The 23,189-nt window shown below is 42.3% G+C and overlaps 1 long non-coding RNA gene across 1 annotated transcript; it reads left to right on the top strand.

The window, feature by feature from the left end:
- The first annotated feature begins 20,691 nt into the window (after window positions 1–20,691).
- On the top strand, window positions 20,692–22,930 carry LOC146895906 (uncharacterized). The gene is made up of 3 exons (XR_014997772.2): window positions 20,692–20,857; window positions 21,720–21,828; window positions 22,249–22,930. It is a non-coding gene; the product is annotated as an uncharacterized LOC146895906 (long non-coding RNA).
- Window positions 22,931–23,189: the final 259 nt, after the last annotated feature.

The following is a 23,189-nucleotide window of genomic DNA, read 5'->3' as shown; positions in this document are numbered from 1 at the left end:
CCATAGGTAGGTGACTATTTACATAACTCTGACCCTAAACCCGTGAATATTTGTGGCACTGGAGAAGACAGACATATTTTATGGCTTCTTTCCCAGTCTCTCCAACTTAAACCTGGTACCTTCTTTAGGCACATGGGACTTAAAGAAAAAATCAAACTCACTGAAGCAACACGGTGTTCCAAGAGTGCGCCAGGCATCAACACACAGTAAACATGTTCAAGAGGAATGAGTAAAGAACTTGTTATTTTCCAATGAATTCTTTTATGAACTATCTTTCAAAGAAATGGCAGCAGGAGGATATTACAATACATGTCAAATTCAATAGCAGTCTTTCAAGTTTACCTGTAAATGGGAGCTGTTTGATGAAACTTTAGAAATTACAAGTTGGAGATATGATCTGTGGTGGAGGGATTTGGCTTCAGAATGCCTAGCTCTCCAAGTGGTCCTTGTTTCCATGGAGTTGATAGGAACTTTGATGTTGGATGTATGATGAGTTACAAAGGAGGTAGTTAAGCATTCTGAGTAGGATGCTATTTGAGTTCATTGTGGCCTCTCACACACGATGGCCAGGACAGATGTGCTTGGGATACTGCCCAGCCCCCTTCTGGGTACTTAGTTCACCTTACACAGTCATCTAGTGTCCCGCTTCTGGTGGCATTTCTGCACAGATCCATTTGCCCTTACCTCCATTGTGGGTGCTGGGCATTTCCCTCTCAAAGTCTTCAGGATGGAAGTCCCCAAGGGTCTGTTTCCTTTCTCTAAGTTAGTGTTTCCCTGGAAAGAAGTACACATACTTTATCTGTGGGCAGATGGCAGAAGAGCTAGCTCTTTCTCTCTCCCTTCCTTGCCTTTCACCTGAGAACCATGGTGAGTATTTTCAGTCATCAAAGTCTTTGGCACAAAAGGCCGACTACACTTTCCGATTTAGCTGTTTGTCTTCTTGGTTCTGTCTTTTGTGATTTAATGTCAGTAGTCAGTAGCCAGCTGTACAAGTGAAGAGAAGTTTTAAAATTGTCCATCTCTTCCTCTCTTTTAGATCTTCCCAGTACTTATTTCTTTGGTTGTCTCCCCCCCACCCATATCTTGTGGCTACTTTTGTTCTTAGGATATATTAGAGTATTTTTCTCCTCTGACTTCCATGTTGTATCACTCAGTTAAAGTATAGATCAGAAATATTCAGAATTTGAACTTCATTGAAAAAGTAGTGATTTTGGGTAAGTGTCAAAGGAAGAAAAGCAGTGGATGTAGTCGGAATGCTTACTGGATGCAGCGCGAGAATCGGAGCAGTCGGAGTCTATCTTTACATTCCCTTGGAGAGACTCAAGCATTGCAGCCTTTCCAGCCTGTTCATTCCTTCTCGTTTCTTTTCTTCAGTGTCTAGGCTAAAATTTCCTCTTGTTCTCATATTGGGAAATAGATTCATGCTATAGGAAAATAACAGCTGACAAAATTGTTTCCAAACGAGCATAAACTCTGGTTGTCTAGAATTTTCCAAATGTAAGTTAAGTGGGGAAGCACTCACTGAAAGGCATCCCTGAGAGCCCCTGACCTCTCCAAAGACTGTGGTTTCATGTGTTCAGGGCTTGTAAGGTTCAAGAGATATGACCTGATGTTAAATGTCAGAGTTTATCATGCCCCTGTAGTCAATCAGAAGGGACTTGCTGGGATGGGAGGAGGGGGGGGAATCTTCCAGGAAGAGTTCACTGCAGAACTGACCACGTTCTCCAGTACAGAAAGTAAATAGGGGTTTTATGTTGGCCTCTCAATGCAGAACTGGTAAAAGCCCCAAACAGAAAAACAAAAATCTCCCATAGATGGGTTCTAGTAAAAGACATCACATTATCTACCTCCGCCCAGACAAAGACAAAGGACCCAATGAGAGTAAAGAGCATGTCCAGCTCCTCCTCTTCAAACGCTTCATTGCACACCTGAACTGGTTGATGGAGTTTCCTCCGTAGGTTTGAGAGTCATTGTTCCCATTGTCAGGGCATGACCTTAGACCCACAAGTAACTGGGTGAATTGTCTGCTCCTGAATGGAAGCCTTCCTGTCTGTAGAAGTTGTCACAAATCTAATCACAGGTGATGTATGGGAGCACATTCCTTCTAAATGCACCTTTCATTTTAATGGAGTATTTGCACCTTTGGGTGGAAAAGAATGCGACTTTGTAGCCCCTCTCTCAGGCTATTCTCTGTGGTTAAAAGAAAACTTTAGAATAGATTCGTCAGGTCTTTAACAGATGCACCAGGGCTGCCACCTTTCTGTGTGTAGGTGAAATTTTGTCATGTTTATTTAAGGTGTTTATGTGTAACAGCATCTTTCAAAACCTTGTAACTTGAACATTTAATTCTTTTTAAAAGTCAAAATACAGAAATTTGATTCCAATACTGTATATCCCAAATCTGAATCTGGTGAGTTCTGTGTAGTGACACTGAGGTACTGGATTGAGTTTTCACAGATGCTCTGCATGTTGCCAACAGTTTGCTCAGCACATGACAAAGAAGGGAGCCGTGTGCAGACCTCGAGTGGTTGGGGGTCAGACATGGGGTGATGAGCCTGTGCATCACTATTTACAGTGGATTGGAACCGTGATCTTACATCGCAGGCCAACTTTCTAGACTCCAAAATAACTTGGCTATGTTTATTGCTGCCTTTTGAAGAAAACATGGGATATAAAAGAATTAAAAATAAAGATGGTCATCTCTGAGGCTAACCTGATGCTTGCTGCAATCAAAGTATTAGAAATGTAAGTGTTTTTCTTCAGGAAAGGATAAGCTAAGGTTGTGACTGGATGATCAAGGTCCTCATTCATCTTTTCCCATCTCAGGATCAGAATTGGTCTGACGGGATTGCTTCCTGTGTGGAAGGAATCTTCTCTTTGTAATATCAGGTGAGCTCCTGAGCGAGAGGTCCACCGTATTTCTCATGCTGTTCAACGTCCTTACCATTTTTGACAACCAAAGAATTCCACGTCTTTCTGAGTTCATCCGAATGTTCCTTGCTCTACCATCTTTAGGCAGACCCCTTTTATGATCCTAGTCTATAATTACTGATCGAGTCATCCTCATTTTTTTAAAAGCATTTTTCTACCTCTTCTATTTAGCACCGAGCCCTGGAAGACCAGGGCCAAGGCTTTTCATCTTCTATTTTTCCCTCCCACCTATACATGAGCAGAGAGAAGAGCGCTATATAATTAGTACTTCATTGCAGCTTCTATTTGTAAAACACCTTACGTGTTACAAGGTGCCCCCAGATTTCCTTCTATTCAATTATCTGGTTGGAACTGAAATCAACTCAAGTAACTGAATTGAGAAATCCTGGAAGGGAAAAGAAGCCACGGTAGAAGGCAAGAAAGAAAGTGGGACTAAAGTACCCCAAATAAATGCTACTGAAGCATATAGACAGGCTAAGATGGCCACTCAGAGCTCTCTGTCAGGACACAGGCTTGGGTGGCTATTCACAGCTCTCTCTTGGGACACAGACTTCTGATTGTTTGTTCTTGCTCTAAGACAATTCTCTTTCAGCTGCACATAAAGTTAGTCTTAAATTATGGGCACTGGATGTCTGCTCTGCAATTGAAGAGTTGTATATGAAGACAATACTTTTTCTGTGTGCATGTGTGTGTGTACATGTGTGCGTGTACATGTGTGTGTGCATGTGTATATTATAAGAAAGATGCTACCATATGATCTAATCATCTCACCTAAATGTAGAATATTGACAAAACAGATCAAGAAAGATGGTGGGGCAGAGCTGAGAAGAGTAAGTGTGGAAGAAGAGGTAGTTAAATATGATCTAAGCGTGTTGTATGCTTGTATGTATGACAGTATCACATTGAATCCTATTGGTATGTACAATAAAGGTGTTAAATTTTAGAAGGAATAAAAAGAAAGATACAAGGAGGAGGAAGTCCTGTCATGGTCAAACCCAAACCTTTGTTGTGGTTCTCTTTCTGTTGAGAATGGGTTTTAACTAAAACCACAGAAAAAGAGAGAAATACATCATGGCTATGCAGGGGAAGCAGCAGAACAGAAACAGAAGTGCTGTGTTCCAGAAGCCCCTGAAGTCCAAAGGAATTGGAAAACTTTTGACCAGAGAAGAAGAAAAAGGAAGAAGGGGACAAGGAGGCGGAAGAGAAGGAAGAGGAGGAAGAGAAAGAAATAAGAAATTGGAAAGAACTTTAATTTTTTATGATTTATTTATTTTTACTATTTATGTGCATTGGTGTTTTGCCTGCATGTGTCTCTGTGTGAAGGTGGTAGATCTGGAACCGAAGTTACAGATAGCTGTGTTCAACTCAGATCCTCTGCTCTTAACTACTGAGCCGTCTCTCCAGCCCTTATGAAACTTCCTTAACAAAGAAAAATTGGGTGGTGGTGACGCACACTTTTAATCCTAAAACTTGGGAGACAGAGGTAGGCAGATCTCTGTGAGTTCAAAGCCAGTCTGATCTACAGAGTAGTTCCAGGACAGGCTCCAAAGTTGCACAGAGAAATCCTGTCTCAAGAAACTAAAAAGAAAAAAAAAATGAAAATCAAAGGAAGGAAAACCTTATTTCAGCTCTATAAAGATGATTCTCAAAAAGCAAGGTTATTTACTTATAATCTTTATAATCTTTCAGAGGTCTTTGAAAGTCCACTCTAGACTATATCTTGAGCCCCTGAATGAAAGGATACATTTCTTATTATTGTAAATATACTCTATAGTGTTATGGTTTGAATCTGAAAGGCCTTTCTTATCTCATACATCAAAGACTTGTTGATATTCAAGGTGGAAATGTTCTGAGGTGGGGCTTTCAGTAATGAGAGCATGGGGGCCCTGGCCTTGCCAACAATTTAACTCTCACTACTCAACAATTTGATGGGTTGCTGGGAGGTGGTGGACAGTTAGGAGTGGAGACTAGTTGAAGGAAGTAATTCTTGGGGCTGTGCTCTTAGCTACTTCATATTAAGCATAGCACCTCCTCTCTCAACCCTCTGGCTGCGATGATGTGAGCCCCTCACTCTGCTGGAGTCTCCCTGCCATGATCTTCTGTCTTGCCACAGATTTACATAAGAGCAAATGACCATGGGCTGAAAGCTCTGAAGCTATAAATCAAAGCAAGCCTTTATTTTCTTATGGTGATATTCTCAAGGATTCTGTTACAGCAGCTGAAAGTGGTCAAATGTGGATATTCATAATGGCAAAGGGCAATTCGTCTTCTCTGGGCTTCTACAGTTGAAGAGAATTTCATTGTTTGTCTGGCTTAGCACACATAGATAAGCGAATGCAAGGTAGCATTCCCAGGAGACAACACTCAGCTTTGCTATATGGCTGTTCTTGTCTGAAGCAAACTCACTGGAGTAGTTGTCTCATCCTCCTCTCGTCCAGTGGCACTCCTTTGTACACGATTTACCTTATTATACATTTTTAGGCATTTAATATAAAAAGCATTGATTTTATCTATTTAATGTCTCTATCATTCTATTTTATCACTTGGATCGGGGTCACTATAGAGACTTTTATAAATTGTTGCAATGAGACTGATAAACTGCCAACATCCTAGCCAGTTTCTTCAAGGTGGCTGGAAGTTTATAAACTAGCTGAGTATGAATTATCTCTATCCCCCATTCTAAGAGCAAGGCTCAATCCTGGAATACGCAACGGTCAGGACCATTCTAGAACTCTCAAATTAGAATGGAAGCCAGTGGAACTGATAGAATAGGGTCTTGAAGACTCAAGACATTTTCTTTCATTTTTGAATTGTGGGAGAGGTCCTGTATTAGACTGGGGAATCATGGGGTCCACTTTAGAATTCTTAAGCAGTAGCAAATGAGAAATTGACACAACCAGTCTGCCCTGACTATGTTTGTGCCTAAGAACATCCATAGCGGATGAAGTTTGAACTCAGGACCACACATGAAATATGAGGAATGGGTGCTTCCTGTCACCCTCGCTCTCTCTTTTTTCCTACAACTGGCCCCATTTTATCCTTTAGTCCCTTATATTAGCTAGTTTTCTCATTATGTGATCAAGTGCCCCAGAGAATAATAACTTGGGAGAAAGAACTGCTTACGTCGCACACAGGAACAGAGGTGTTTGCCATCGTGGGCCGATAACATGTGGAACAGGCCAGTGTGCATGGTGATAGCCAGGAAACAGAAGAGACATTCTTGGCTTTCTTTTTTCTTCTACCATGCCTCCAGACTATAAGATGATGTCACCAAGATTTGGAGTTTTCCCCTGAGTTAATCCTGTCTAGAAACGCCCGCCACAGAGGTGTGCTTCAATCTTTTACAGTCTTCTCAATGCAATCACACTGAAATACAGATTAACCATTCTAAGTCTGGTGATTTCCTACACAATCTCCATCAATTAAGGCTTGAATGTATCAATTAGGAGACATACAGGATGCATATGAATATAAATGCTTATTTCCAAGACTTCTTTGCGGATATAAGCTGTACATATATCTTGAGTAGCTATAAAGGTACCTAACACTTCATAAGCAAATAATATTTATTAAGCAAATGAGTCAGTGGCTATAGAGTAGTCATTTGATTTAGTAGAGGTATCAAAAATATATTAACCATAAATTCCATATAAGACATATATATGATTTACACACACACACACACACACACACACACACACAAACACCACACACTACAAATATAAAATGTTAGATTCAACCTTGTCTGGAGCTAGCAGAAGTGAGTTATGACTGGGTTCACCACGGATGGTACTCCTGCCATAACTAATGTTGAGACTAGGACAGAGTGTGAGAGCTTTCCTTCAATCACTAGATACAGGATGCTGCCAAAAGGCGGGCTAGTTAGAATATCAACTGATTCCTAGTGACCATGGATAGAGAGTTGTGCGAATGATTCAGGCTTCGGTGAACAATGTAAGTTATGGGAGGGCACGATACTCTTCCATCTCAGAAAATATTTCTTCCTGCTTTGCCCTGAGTAACCAGGGGAAGAAAGAGAGAAGAAGAAGAAGAAGAAGAAGAAGAAGAAGAAGAAGAAGAAGAAGAAGAGAGAGAGAGAGAGAGAGAGAGAGAGAGAGAGAGAGAGCACGTGTACACTCCTCCTTTCTTTTGTTCTGCTTTCCTCAATTTATTTGACTCACTTCACCCCTCCTTGTCTACATGACAGAAACAGTCTTTGATATCTCCTCTTTTATTAACTTCATGAACCCCGGAGGTCTCAAAGGAAAAGAAGTAAGGAACAGCCCGGAAAGTATGATAAAGTCCCTTTGGGCAGTGTTTGCAGAGTCATCTATCAAGGTTCATGAGTCTTGAACAAAATCAGAAGGCAAAGGGGTCTTGCTGGTGTCCCCGTGCCCTCCTTGATCCCCACAAGCCCCTTGCCAGTTCCTACCGCTCTTCCATGTCAGGTTTTCCAACCCCACCCTTCCTTTCTGTGGCCCTGGAGGGAGGACATGAGTCAGCATTTTGGCTTGAAAGTGTGATCTGCCTCTGAGTCTTCAGAAGGTAATCATTTCAGAAGATCTAGGACATACAACTGTAGAGAAAGTCACCCACCTCACCTCCTTCTGTCTGAGATCAGACCCTGGCTCCCACTTTCTGAATGTAGCTTTAGCTGGATCTTAGCTGGAACACTAGAACAACATCAGTGTGCAATGTGAGTGTGTGTGTGTGTGTGTGTGTGTGTACTATGTGTGTGGTGTGAGTGTATGCGTGTGTGTGGTACAAGTGAGTGTGTGTGTGCATGTGTATGGTATGAGTGAGAATGTACAGTGTGAGTGAGTGTGTGTGGTGCAATGTGAATGCGTGTGTGGTATGTGTGCATGTGTGAATATGTGAGTGTGTCTTGGGGAGAGGTTCTTAGAGGAACAACAATAACTACCACCCAAGTGAGTGGACAGATAGCTCTTTCAGAGAACTCCAACAATTTGATGATCTGGTGCTTAGCAGCTTTGTCTGGAGAGGAGAGAAGAAGAGAACAGAGACAGGAGAATGACAGGAATGGCCTCCTTTGTTCTTCCAGAAGAGGAAGCACACTGCCATTGTGTCTTGGTAGCCTTTGAAAACTTAAAGGCATGCCTTTCAACTGATTCCTTGGGGAAAGAAATCAAGTTCGCTAACTGTGTTGTTTAGTCGATATTCTTTCTGTCCTGTACTTAGACTTTTCCTGCTGGAAAAGAAACCAGTAGGATGTTGGTTGCTAGCTCACCATGACAGTCTTTGTCTTGACTTTTAAGGGAAGGGCAAACAGGGTCAACGAGAGGCTGCTATAGATCTCCCTGTGGAGCAGGCAGTTTTGAAGAGGGAAGCTGTTCAGGTCTTGGTGAAGAGTGGGAAGAAGTCACACCTGTTTAGCTCCTGGTGCGGAGTGGGAAGAAGTCACACCCTCAGCAGCTCTGCAGCCATCTGGGAAGACCTAATCTGGAAGCTGTGCTTCTCCAGCCTACAAGGGAGCAAGAATGACTGAGCTCCCACCCTTTTGTCTGCGACTGTCTGTTGTGCTGGTTTCTGTCTTGCTTGACATGGTGTCTCCTTCCCCTGATCAAAGCAGACTCAGGTTAGAAAGGGACAACTGAATGCTGAAAAATCCAGAGACTGGATTCTTATTTCCAACTGCCTTGTGGCTAAAACAGACAGGAAGTATTCCCATCACGTTTTTATAAAAATATCAAATAAGAGTCTTTTCTATGAAATGCAATAAAACGTGTGTTAGGAGTAAAGAATTCGTTTTTTTTATCCCTTCCCCGCACACACACCTTGTAAGACTTTGATGCAAATGTTTTAATTTCCCTCACCCCAGCTAAAGCTTTGATTCTGCAAAGGTCCGCTCCTCCAGTCTGGGGATTGATGGCCTAAAGCAGTGACACTTTCCCCCTTTCTTCATTTCCTGTGAACCGTTTCTTTTGAGACCGGTGATTGAAAAGACTGTGAGGTCATCAAACCACAGCCAATGGGGGGAAAACACAGTCGCCACCAGCGTTAGTAGACAATCCAAACTCACTTCCTGCCTGCGTGCTCGCTTCCCAAGCACTCCCTCTTGACCTTCTCTTTCTTTGCAAGCCCAAACTTATTTCTCATATTCTTATTTAATAAAAATGTTCTTGTTTGTAACTGGCTTCTAAGTAAAGAGAAGGCCAGATCTTCCTCTGGTTTTGTTATATTGTCCCTCTGGAACCCAGGAGAAAAATCAATGGAAGCTTCCTCCTTGTGAGGAATTAGGGATGCATGAACCTTTGTAATCACGGAGGAAACTAAGAGACCATCTACAGAGTAAGGCCCCAAGGCAAGGCCATGCAGCTGCTTAACAGCAGGATAAGAGCCTTGTTATTACTTCCTGTCATGCTTTCATTCCTAATTGAGTGAAGCTACCTAGGTTGTGATTAATTAGTGAAAATAGAGCGATTTGATCCAATTCTTAATAATATTTATTAAGAGAGAGAATGGCAGTTTCTCTCTCTCTCTCTCTCTCTCTCTCTCTCTCTCTCTCTCTGTGTGTGTGTGTGTGTGTATTCTGAGCACAAGAGGATTGAAGTATTCAAAACGTTAGAAACATGATCTAGGTGGCTCGAGACTTTTACACTGCAGAGAACAGCGCCTCTTATCTTTAAATTGTAGCCGAGCTACCATTCTCAGTATCGTCAAGCTGACCTGTGAATGAGCTCAGTTCAGTGAGCTTAGAGGCATTGCTCTTATGTTTCCAAAACGCTGTGACTAGACAATCAAAGATGAGTAAAACTCGGTCTCTACCCTTGTGAATTCCACAGCCGTTTTAGGTGAACTCGAGCAGCTCTGCCCAGGAGGACTGAACTGGGTCACGACTTATGCCAGCAACCTGGGTTTGTTTTCTCTGCATTTTTAGAACTAGAGGAGCTATCGTAAAGCCACCCAAGAGTCCTCGTAGGTCAGTTATAGAGTGGGCTTTTTAGGAGTGCCTACACAGAAGCTAGAACCAAATAATGGACAAGATAATAGGGGACTTGTGGCTTACCCATTCATTCATCTTTCTCCTGAAGTTTTTGGTAGACGTTTGAGGAGTTGTACACAGTTCATGTGATGGCTGGAGACTGAAGGCATTTCAGGGGCATTCCAGGCAACAAGCATCTACACCAACTTATTGTCAAAATGTTGGAGACAAGTTTAGTCCTGACTGCAGATTTCTACATGCCAGTATCTTATTTCATTTATGTTTGTTTGTATCTATACCTTATTTTACACATACAAAATATGTCTATATGTACACAATTGTATGTCTATTTGAATGAATCATCGAATAGATACGTGTTATCCCTCCAAGATAATCTGCTTGCAAGAGCATTAAAGTCAACTAAACTTTTTCCTACAGAATCTATCTTTTTGTTGTTGAAAGCAGTCATGCTCACGAGATCACTGTGGCTAGAGTCAGTTAGTTGTGGTTGACGCTCTCCCGCCCTCTCTCCTTCTCCATTGCTTCCTCTGTTTCTTCCTCCCCACCCCTTGGTTCCCTCTGCCTTAATCCCTTCTTCTTTCATCCTTCCTAGCTGTAGTTTGTTTTTTATTTTGGAAGACATGTAGAAGTGGAGTTGCAGGAATCCAGAACATCGATTTCTCTTTACGAAATGAAGTCAGGAAAATCCCCTTCAATGTCAATGCAAAGTAAGTCGAAGACATTAGAAGAGGAAATTTTCATAATTGTAAATGTTTAAATGGGAAGTTCTCAATATTAGTAATGTACACTTAAGACTGAGACTGATCATGCTGTTGTTCCCTTTGCTGGGGTAACTGTAATCTGTAACCTTAAAACACACACACACACACACACACACACACACACACACACACACACATGCCATCCAAAGGGAAAAAGCCAAACAACAAAAACCCAACACCTGTTGGTACCAAGTTCTGTTGATAGCATGGATCAGCTACAGCTCAAGAGCGTAGTAAGTGGAAGTCTAAGTAGGTGCAACACCCTGGAGGACCGCTTGCTACTTTCTGTTGACCCTGAACATATGAACAAACCATGACCCAGCAGTTCCTCTCCTACATTCAAACCTAAGGGGAACGAAGGCATGTGTGTCGCTAATGCATACAAGAATGCACCAAGCAGCACTGTTTGTATTGCCCCAACGGCACACCACACAGACGGCTGCCATTGGAAGACTGGATACGAGTGACAGTATAGTCACATGATGAGGAAATCATGGCAAGCTACATTATAAATAAATGAATCTAAAGCACATAAACAGAATACTGAACCTGGACACCAAAAAAATTATTAAAATTTTGTTTCTGCAAATCTTCCACCAGGCAAAATCAGCAGGCAGTATTAGCAACCACAGTAATGTTCCCTATGTCGGGCAGCAGTGTGGCTAAAAGGCCATGAAAGGTGCTTTGCTTTTAAATTTTTTATATTTTTGAGAATTTCATACACAGAATTTCATTTATCCTTTATTTAGGTCATTTCTACTACTCCATCCTCCCCCCAACTTCCTTCTCTCTCTCAAATTCATGACTTCTTTTTCTTCATTGTTACAAGTTGGTAACTTATCAGGGGGCTCCTCTCTGGAGGAGGAGGGGAGGGGTAGAAGATGACCTTGGTTGATCTTTCCTCTTCCAGCAGCCACTGAAGCTCTTTATGCAGGGGTAAGACCTCGGGAGATTTCCCCTGCCTATGTTGATATATCAACTGGAGTTACCACTATGCAGGTCTTGTTTTGGTAGCCCTTCCGTTAAGATTTTACAGTGCAGTTTCCCCTCCATGTCTAGAAGACATTTGCAGGTGTGCACACCCACACACGCCGAATGTGTATTTTTAAGTAAGCGTACAGTACTGTTTCCCTATGACTTTTACAAACATCCTTACCATTGTTTCTCCTTCATCGCTTTCTACATTATCTTCCCGCCACCTCCCTGTTAAAATCGCTGCCCATTTTTTTCCTTTTCCCCCTTCATGGCACCTGTTTCCTTCAACCCTCTCTACAGAAGATCGCCCTCAAACCCCCCACCCACCCACCCAGAGCACCCTCTCCTGGCTTTCCCCAAAGTCCCTTTTAAGAGACTGTATGCTCTATTGCCTGAACTGGGTCCAGGGACATTGAATTCTTTGGGAATTTTTTTCTGCATTGCAAACTAGCATTTGTGTACTTTTCTATGTACAGATTATAATTCATATGCAGTTTTTCTTCTTAACTCCTGACAACGTAATTATGGATACAACTTGTTTCTTTGTCCCAAAACATTTGGTTTTTGACTATTCTCAGGTTTAGGGAAAAATTATTTTTTTCCAACCTAAACTTATAGACGTTTACCTTCTATATTCAAAACTAAGTTTTTTTTATTTTTTTTTTTAGAATCAAAAGATTTTATAAGTACTAGACTTGAAATGATCTTGAGTATTTATACCATTGTCCATGTTTTAGGTTCAATATCACATTTCCTTAACACCGGGAATGAATGATGTAAACACAGACTGCATGCTTTCCCAACTACCCAGTCTCAAATAATCACACAGAAAGTGTATTAATTACAACACTTCTTGGCCAATGACTCAGGCATATTTCTAGGTTTCTGTTACATCTTGAATTAACGATTTCTATTAATCTGTGTATCACCACAAGGCTGTGGCTTACCAGTAAATGTTCTGGGCATCTGTCTCCTTCAGCAGCTACAAAGCATCTCCTTGATTCTGCCTACACACTCTCTCTCTCTCTCTATTTTATATAGGTGTTTGGATTTTTCACCTGGCTTTGCTCTGTTAAGCCATTGGCTGAAACAGCTTTATTCATTAACCAATGTTAATAAAACACTTTCACAGCACACAGAGGGGAATCCCACATCAGAATGGAGCATTTAATTTTTGAACATAGCAAGGGAGGGATGAAAGAGGCCAGTGTGTGACACATGCCAACCTTGGTGAAGTGTTCTTGCTGTTTCTCAGTATAGGCTTAGAAGTTTGCTTTTTCGGATTTCATGGTTTGTCTGCAGGACTGTGTAGAAACCATCATGAGACTGACAATTCAAGAATGGTGGAATTAGTCATTTTCTTAAAAACTCCTAATATGGCCAGATAGTTGATAAATGTTCACATTGAATGAGAAGTCCTATTTACACAATAGGTGGATTGCAAAGTAGATCAGAAGGCTCAAAAACCAAAACAGAACATTCTTGTGATGGGCGGGCAACCCCAGGTTGTCGCTACCCAGTTTTTGTTTTGTTGGTTTTGTGTGTGTGTATGTGTGTGGTTTTTCGAGACAGGGTTTCTTTGTAGCTTTGGAGCCTGTCCTGGAACTAGCTCTTGTAGACTAGGCTGGTCTCGAACTCACAGAGATCCACCTACCTCTGCCTCCCGAGTGCTGGGATTAAAGGGATGCACTGTCACTGCCTGACACTACCCAGTTTTAATATTCTCAGAGGCACAAATTACCCATTTGAAGGAAATGACACCTGATTTGATCTTTAAGTTAGAATTCTAAGGAATGTAAACTTTCAAGCTTGGAGAGAAGTTTGTGAACTTTTTAAAAGAGTGTGTGTATGTGTATACCTATGTTTATATAGTATACATGTATGGGGATATGTGTCTGTATGTGCATACTTGCTTGTATATAAATAAAGTAGAGCAAGAATATTAACCTCTGCTTCAATGGTAATAACAGTACACCTGAGCTTCCATTGGTCATGTCAGCAAAGAGATGTAGGAATTCAATAACCCATTCAACAATATGACAAAATGTTTATAAAAAATTCCCAGTGCCTAAAAGCCATGTGTAGTAGTGCACATCTGTAATCAATGTGCACATTTGTAAGCACAAGAGGTGATCAAGGTGCTCACTGCAGGTTCAAGGCTAGCCTGGGCTACATAGCAACTTCTAGGCTAGCTAAGGCCTAAGACTAGCCTAAGACTCTGTCTCAAAAACCAACCAACAGCAAGTAAGTCCTCACAAATAGGACGGGAAGATTTTTATTCTCTAGAGTCCTTTTACTTCTTTTTCCCTGGTAAGTTTTTAAATCTATGGTTCATATCTTGTCTCTGTATCTTTTCTACTTAACCCCTTTTTAACTTCTTGCTACCTAATCCCCATCCCACTTCTTTAACTCTTTATTCTGATTGGCTGCTGGAAATGTCCATTTGCCCTTTGCACTCTAATGAGCCTTCTTCCAATCTCTCCTCACGTCCCTTCTTGCTGTTTTCTTCCTGTTTCTGAAGACTTCTTGTTCCTTCTGCCCCTGGCATTCTTCTCTCTTTATTTTCCTGCTAACGCTCCACTCACCCCAGAGTTTCCCAGGTGACTGATTCCTTCTTCAGCCCCCTCTTACCTGAAGTTTAAACCTAGACTCCCCCCTTTTCTTACTGGGAACCCCAGTGCACAGATTTTTTCCCCTGTTCTCATGGCTGCAAACACACAGAGCTGGTGACTCACAGATTTACGGCTCAAGTCCTGCCCCTTGCTCAAGGTTTATTCCTATGCCTCTGACTGACCACTAGCCATTTTCACTTGAAACTCTTCCCAGTGTCTCAGATTCAACACTCTCTAGCTGAGCTTGCCCTCTCCCCCACAGAAGCCAGTTCCCTTTCCCAGTTCCTTCTTTCTGCCCTGCAGTCCTTGTCTCGGAGTCATCCCTGCTTCAAACATTGAAATCATCCCCCAAGTGTCTCCCAGGCTTATCTTTGCTCACCTGGTGCTTTTCCCCGTCGTGTTGGACACGTCACGTCTGCTGATTTCTTTCTTCAAAGCTTCTCTTACCTCCTTGAGTTTCTATTTCCTTCCTTGTGTCTTCATCATAGAGAAGTTTGGTCATTTATTGTGCCTTCCAGCTAACTCCTCTGGCTGCCCCTTCCCATCTGCCAGCCTAATCACATACCGAAATGATGTTTCTCCACCATTTCCCTACATCTGGCCTTCGATCCTTCCATATTGTTTATTGCTCATTCTTGATTGCAGATTTTAAAGCAAATTGTTCTTTGTGTCCCAATAGGTGTCAGATACCATGCTAAATTTTATATAGATACAATTGTTCTAGGAATCAAAGGAGAAAAACATCCGCCCCCGCCATATTGAAAATCTAGATCAAGGGCCAAATAATAGAATAAATGGGGATTAATGAAAAATTATTCATGTGTGTGCTGGGTATGGAACACCAAGACCAGAAAGCTAAGTCTTGGGTTTGTGTAATTCTGCGCTCTGTTTGTCTTAAGGCTCAATGGTGGTGAGCTTTCCTGAGAAGAGGGGGCCAGGATAAAGAGATAAAGCAAGGATGTTGTCAGTCAGGTTTCCTTCCCAGCTCACCAGTGTCTGTCGATGGGCTAGCTGGGATTCTGCTGTAAATTCTACATTGTTGAAATAATTGATGAACCCCAGGGACTTCTTAGCGAATTCCTATTGGTTCATTTTTGCTGTTGTTGTTTTGAAGAACATTTAAAAATTATTGTTGACCTTGTGACTTATGTGACCCAGAAAAATCACTCTGTCCAAGCTCAAGGCAAATTTTTTTGTGCAATGACAGTATCAGAGAAGGCTCTAGGCCTTGTTTCAGAGTGTACTTGGCCAGGCTCATACGCGCACTTTCTTCAGAAAAAGGAACCAAGAAAGAATATTTCAATTCAGTTAGACCAGATGTTGGGGACGGAGATGTTGGAAGAAGATAAAATAACTAAGCAAATTAACTTAAGAAGGAAAAGAGAGGCTGAACAAAGGTTTTAAGAATCTATTTTTACTTAAGAAGGGAGTTGGTGTGTGACTTTTTACTTTGTTCTGAAAATCACTTTTATTTTCCTAACCACCCCAAATTGATAAAATCCAGATGAGTATTTGGCCACATTAGCTTTGTGGATAGCTTTGTCAAATGGTGGCCATCCAGAAAAAGGCTATCCATCTTGAGTCCTCGCCACGGCCCACTGTCAACTATAGGGACAAGTAGGACATACTAGGGCTTTCGAGCTCTGTTTCTACTGCTATTCTGTTGAAGACCATTACCTTTGACCCACCCATCTTGCTCATAGAAAAATATTCTTTTTTTTTTTCATGAGTGTCTAATGATAAGTGGGTGTTTGCACTAACAGACCAAGGCATACATGGCAGCACTGCTGTTACGCTTACAAATCTGTGTTCAGTGAGAGATCCTTCCTCAACAAAAGGAAGTAAAGAGTAGGCAAGGAAGGCACCCAACATTTACTTCAGGGGAGAACAAATAGGCCAATAGTACAGAAAAGTGTTTGTAGGACACGAGCGAGACACGGTCTAATGGACTCAGCAGCCTGAAAGTCACCAGTTTCAGAGCAAAACCAGTATCAGTATCGGTGTCAGTTGTTGGGGACAAAAGCCAGAAGACAAGAGGGGATTGCAGAGAGAATCAGGATGTGAGGAAACAGAAATAGCAAACCCAGATGTCTCTCTGCAATGGAGAAGTTAAGGAATGAACTGGAAAGGAATGATAATTACAGGTGTGAAGGAGTGGCGCTTTAGGTGGTTGATGATAGAGTCTGTTTATAGGTTTACATGTATGATTCAGAAGGCATGGAGACTCCAGTGATATCAAAAAGAAGATAATGTAAGGTGATATCAAAAAGGAGACAATCTACGTAGTCCCCTGACATGAGAAAGGATGTAGATTCTAGAGCCCACCAAAGGATTTGCCTTATGAGACAAGGGGAGCTTCTTTCACCACAATCAAGGACAGTATGAAAGCAGTTCTGGATCCGGGTATAACGAGATGGATAGCATTGGGAAAAGAAAGACAATAGTTATAATCCTTTGGTTGTAAGCAATAGGTAATATCTATGGATAGTTTAAGAAAAAGAATAATGTGTTGGATGAATTATGGGGAGCTTAAAAACAAATAAGAATCCACTATTAACCCATGATGATCCTCCCAACACACAAAGGGGACTTGACTCCATCCCAGTTCCTGGGACAGAGAAACAGGTAAGTAAATGCAGTGTACCCAATGATCCAGCCCACCTCCCGGATCAGGGTAGCATAATGGAGTCAAGAATTTCCTGGTTCTTCCAGTTTAAGAAGGTGAGAAGTCTCCATGGAGTGGACATCCTATACCTCCTCCAACTCACTCGCTCTCCCCCACTGGTCATTGTCCAAAGCTTCCCAGCAGCTGTATTCTAGCCTCTTCCTCGGGAAGTAGAACATCTGTCTCCAGGCACCTGGTCAGAAAGTGCCACATGGCGACAAGGCTCTTCATCATCTGGCTTTTGTAGCTACATCAGGCTGGAGTCTGAGCAGTAAATGGGATAGATGCCCCCCTCCGGTTCCTGTGTGGTCTTTCTAGCGGTGTACAGAACAGAACAGCAAGGTTTTCAAAACAGTGCCTGTACTCAACGGAAACACTGGATGTTGGCAGAGACAGCACTGTGGACTCCTGTATCAAGGAGACACAGTTTTCAGAACACTCTTCCTCTTCCTTGCACAACAGCTATCCTGATATTATTGCATTAAGGAGCCCTTGATTCCATCTAGAAACTGTTTTTTAAAATTAGTTATAGCTATTGGCAGTGTGTAGTACATCTTCAATCACTCAGGATGGCAATGCCAATTCTTGTTTCTCTGAACAGTTTCCCGAAAGAGAACTTTGAAAACTACACCAAGATGTCACAATAAAGTAACTAATGTAAAAGTGCAAGAGTTCATAATGGCTTAGGTCTGCCCTTTAGCTCGTGACTTAAAACGCTTTATCAGTTTCCTGAAAATTTCCACTTTCTTGAAGACATGCTCGTCCAACTTGTTAGAATAAAATCTTCTTGTTTACTAATGTGAAAAAAACTCAATCCTAGGAGTCAGAATACGTGCTTTGTCTGAGGAGCAACTCAAGAGCCTAGAAAAGGCTCCATGATCCCTCTCCTTCTTCTGGGTCTGGAGAGTCACTGGGTGGAGTAGCACTTCCCAAATGGAATCCAAAAGCTCACGCTGGATCCTTCAGGTTCCAGCGCCTACCTGGTGCTTTCCTTCCCGCTTCCTTATCTCGCTCATTTTCTGGGATTGGCTGTTGCTATCTGGTGACTTTCCTCCCCTTCACCACCTCTCTTGAGTCAGGACAATATTGCATTCACACTTGCATTGCTACATCTTCTTCCCAGAGGCCAGGGCAGGTTTTGCATATGGTAGGTGTTCAGGACATTTTTTTTTTTTATTGTTGTGTTACAACTAGAAGCTTTCTTAGAAAAGTATTTCCCATCTTATTCTTTAGGAGGCTGGGTGATGCATCCAGCAAGCAGCAGATTTATGCACAAAAGTTTTCAGTTTGATTGCTGGGTCTACCGCTTGCCAGACCTATGACTTGGGGTCAAACACTCACTACCCATGAAGCTTAGTTTCTTCATCTTCAACATGAGCAATCCTTATCCAACGTGATTGTTGGGAGATCAACTGAGAGCAGGATTCCGATGTGTTTTAAAGCCTATATAAAAAGCAGAGTTTAGTCATGGCCATGGAGTCAGAAGAGAGGGAGCAGGATGACCTAATGATGTCGTTAACACGCGACTGTAGGGTGACCTAATGATTGACGTCTTTTCATCACTCTATCCTGAGTACCCAGTACAGAGGATTACAGGTGGGCTCTTAATAGCTTTTTGCTTTTCCACGGAACGCCAATAAAATCAGTTTCCATCTCATTTCAGTGCTTTCTTGGCAGGGTGGATGTAAATGGTTGCAGAATGCTTCATGTGAATGTGGGTGTTGGTGAAGGACGGGGCAGAGAATAGATGGTTCTCTTGTTAGGGGTCTCTGGAGGGTGAGTTTGGAAGCTTCTGGGGTTCTGAGTACTGGCCTGGCAAGAGCAGTTTGCATCATCTATGGAACAGATAGTCTTGCTGACAGCTCTTTCGTAGCTCAGCTACCGTGGCTCTGTTACTGGGACACTAATGCCCAGATATTACCTAGAAAGTTTCCAATGCCTGGACTGAGGCTCTGGGAGCCCTACTGAGAAGACTGGGTGGTTGGACGAGAGACAGAGAAGTGAGCTATGCTGTCATTGACCAGAGATGGGGAGAGGGCTTTGGAGTGGCCACAGATTTGGAATGCACAGAATTTTCTAGTATGTTCGTTCAGTTTTGTCAACTGAATAACCAAACCAATTTTATTCGTGTTTGCAAATGTTTTTCACTGAAAACATCTTTTTGACACTTAGGACAGTAATTTCACCAAATCTTATTTATATTGCCATGCACTAAGTAGTAACCTAATAAAAATGGATTTTTAACTCTTTACACACTGTATACCGTTTGAATTTTATTACAGCCCTATTTCCTTCTTTTATGTACTCTTGAAATAAATGGCTGATCAGGAGCGAATTCTTTCCCTTCATTCCATGGAAATGGATAGATTTACCAAGGAACGGGGTGTCTTCCTCATTCACCTCCTCTAACAAGTCACTGTCCTGAGGCCTGTGGACTTGGTTCACTTTCAAACCCTGGCCCTGGCCTTGATTGAGAAAGTCTTTCTCAGTCCGGGTTTATAGGTCTGTTGGAAGCCTAAAGGGACTGTGTGTTTGTGAGATTGTGGTGATTGTCTTTCGTCAGCCAGCCTCCTGCTTAGCTGGAAGCTCTGCTGTCCACGTACCGCGAGCTTTCATCTTCCTGGGGCGGTGTCTTGGTGTTTTGGTTGCTGTGTGACTGCGTAGTACTTCATCCTCCTGCCGAGCCTTTCTCAATAGTAAAATGTGACCTCTGTGGGAGGATGTGGGACAACTGGAGCCGGGGTTGACAGAGTAGCCTAGAACACTGGGAGTGAACACAAACAAGGCCCTTGCAGCTTGGGAAAAAGACTTGACAAAAGCAACAGGGATCTAAGTGCCTTGGCTTTCAACCAGAATAAGGAGTCCAATTACAGTGCTCTGTATACAGGTTGGTTGCTTTGTTAAGTGCTTTTGCTTCGCTTTAATCCCACAGAAATAAACGAGAGAATCAAAACCAGACTGAGAGTAAGCCTTTCACCCAGGACTTTTCCTTAGAGGCCATCAAGATGGCAACATCTTTTGGAGCTTGTAGAATGTAATAATTTGTAGAGCAGTGAATTAATGCTCACAACATGACTTACCTCCTCTGATACTCTAAAAACTAAGAGACAGATTTAAACCCCACAGTACCAGAGCATCCTTGCCCCATATACGTGGTCCAGTTTATGTACCAATTACCCTGATACAGGGACGGGTTGTTTCGATGACTTTCACATCTCTAGTTGTAGTTTCTCCTCTCTAAGGGATGAGAGTATTTGCAGCAAAGCCTGAATAACACAGCAAATGCCTGTCACTCACAGCTTGGGGCTTGCATTTTTATCATTCTTGCCTTTATTATCTGTTTGCAAGCAGATATGTACTTACATTTCTACATCAATAAATATAATTTTAACCTTCAAGTCTCCATTTTGTAATGTATGCAATTATCAGAGGCACAACTATTTCAAATCTAGAAGCTTCATTCATAATATTGGAAATACTTTTCCATCATTTGTGGAGAACCTGCTTTTTTTTTTTTTTTTTTTACTGTTATGGCTCTCTAGCATGGTCCTTCCCCTATGATCTTTCCCTGGGGCTTTGCAATTAAATGAGTAATGATCTTGGAAGGTTAAGTAGATAATATGATTGTGAAAACCTATTAAACCCAATTATTTTTTTTTCCGTGACTATGAAACACAATCTCTAAAAACTGAAGTTGTGCAACTCCCTGGAAGGCTCACGGCTCAGCTCAGCGTTGCATCTAATGAAAACAAAACCAAAAATAAAGCACAAGTGATCCATGAGGTTGTCTCTCTGAGCCTCATTGCCTGTAATTGTAAACATCTGAACTTAGGGTTTTCAGGAAAAGCTCTTCCCTGCAATCCACGCAGAGAGTTAAGAATAGCCCAGCCTAATGACTGTTTTTGTCTGACGATGCTCCAGACTGCTTGTCATGATCGTCTCAACACAGGTAAGTGAGGCATTCCTTTTCAGACACATAAGCTCCTCTCAGAGTGGAAGAGCCAGGAGCGATTGGAACGCAGGTCCTCGGCTGTTCTTCTCGGTCAGTTAGGACACTCAGCTGTGAGTTTCCACATGACACTGCTGGTCTGTTTTGGGAATGATCGCTCATCTTGAGGAGGTGACATGGTGACCCACGTTAGCACAGTTATCACCTGGGCATGGGCGTTGCTCTGGTGGCAGTTGCACCCGATACTAAGGAAAGGGTGACTGATGCCACCATCACCCGGCTTACTTCAAAGTGGGAGGTACTCCGGTTGCCTGGATACCAGACTTAATGACCTTTATAGAGTGGAACACCCTCTGATGAGTTGCCTTTAGATTGTTAACCTTGGTTTCTCTTTGTCTTCTCAATAGAAATAGTAAAAAAGTCAGCTTCCTCTTCGAAAGACTATTGGAGTTAGGTTAAGGTGTGTTTACAGATCTAGTTCACTCCATTCACAAAAACAACGGTTCACATTTAAAACAAAAAAGGGGGCGTGTTCCATTCATTTGTAGTACACATTAAGTTTTACTAAGCATCTTTTTGTGGCTCCTTCCTCCCGTAGGTGAGCCTGTGAGCTAGGCAATGAAGGTGTACCTTCCTTTCCTGTCCCTGTGAGCTGAGGACTGGCAGGCTTCACAGGCTGAATAAGAACTAAGCTTAGGAATCTTAGCTTTGGTTTCAAATGCTTTCGTCTTCCCTCCTTTGTCCTTCTCCTTCTCTTCTCCCTCCTTCCTTTTTTCTTTCTTTCCTTCCCTTTCTCTGTTTTTTTTTCTCTTTACCAACACCTTGAGTATTGGGCTCTAAAACTATTTGATGATGCTTTTAGGACAAAAATGACTTGCTGGCTGGCAAGATGGTTCAGAGGTGGAAGACCTTGCCACCAAGACTGACAACCTGAGTGTGAGCCCACAAGTGGAAGGAAAGAACTAAATCCTGTAAGTTGTCCTCTGACTTACACATGCCCTGTAGTACTAGTGCCCCCAATAAACAGACATAAGAAAAAAATTAAATAGCTTGGTAATACTCCAGCTACGTAAACATTACAGAAGTCACCCACTGAGAATGTCTCCAAGTCTTATGGTGTTTCTACTGATCCCACTTTCAGGGAAAGGGGTTGTGAACAGTTTCCTGAGAAGCCAGTTCATGCTGCTTTATTAACCATTCAAATATTCAAGGGCCTGGATTCTTCTCAAGAGCAGACTCTACGCCTCTTAATGTCTTCTGCCTCAGGGATGCAGAGTTCAGGTTCAGTTACTCTCAGATGTATAAAGGATGCTCAAAGAGAGCATTCCTCCCTCTGCTTAAGTGTTTTCTGCTCATGAGGAAACTGATGAATATTTTGCCTATCACCATAGAACCTTCATTTGGCGATGGATGGAGATAGAGACAGAGACCCACATTGGAGCACTGGACTTAACTCCCTAGGTCCAAATGAGAAGCAGAAGGAGGGAGAACGTGAGCAAGGAAGGCAGGATCAGAGGGAACCATCACCTGATGATGAATGGAGATTGAGACAGAGACCCACATTGGAGCATTGGCCTGAGCCCCCAAGGTCCAAATGAGGAGCAGAAGGAGGGAGAACATGAACAAGAAAGGCAGGACCGTGAGGAGTGCGTTCACCCACTGATACAAGGGGACTGATCTAATGAGAGCTCACCAAGGCCAGCTGGACTGGGACTGAACGAGCACGTGATCCAACCAGATTTTCTGAATGTGGCCAGATTCTCTGAATGTGGCTGGCACGGGGACTGTCTGAGAAGCCATTGATAATGGCACTGGGACTTGTTTCCTCTGCATGTTCTGGATGTTTGGGATCCTAGTCAGTTTGAATGTTCACCTTCCTAGACCTGAAGAGAGGGGAGGAGGAACTTGAACTTCCCACAGGGCAGGAAATACTGACTGCTCTTAGGGCTGGAGAGAGAGGAGGAGAGGGAGTGGGGGGAATGGGAGGGTATTGGGAGGAGGGGGAGAAGTGGAAACTTTTATAAATTAATAAAAAAATAAAAAAACAAAACTAAAATTAAAATAAATGACCTGGCATAAAAAAAAAAAAAAACGAAGTGTGATTTCCTTCAGGTTACAGGTGTGTCCATCTAAGGAGAAACCTTAGCTTCACAAGCCGTTTCCATCTAAGCAATGAAAGCATCCTTTTCTGCAGTGAAGAATACACTGTCAATCTCAAGCGCTGTGTTAGAGTCAGCCTAATGGAAATGATACAAAATGACTTTGATTTAGAATTTTTTTTTTGCGATAGTTTTGCCTGGAAATGGCATATCCGCTGTACAAACGATCGTTG

Source organism: Myodes glareolus, chromosome 1 (genome assembly GCF_982192425.1).
Source record: "Myodes glareolus chromosome 1, mMyoGla1.1, whole genome shotgun sequence".
NCBI lineage: Eukaryota > Metazoa > Chordata > Mammalia > Rodentia > Cricetidae > Myodes > Myodes glareolus.
The sequence above is the reverse complement of the archived record's forward strand: the minus strand, read 5'-3'. Positions and strand labels throughout refer to the sequence as shown.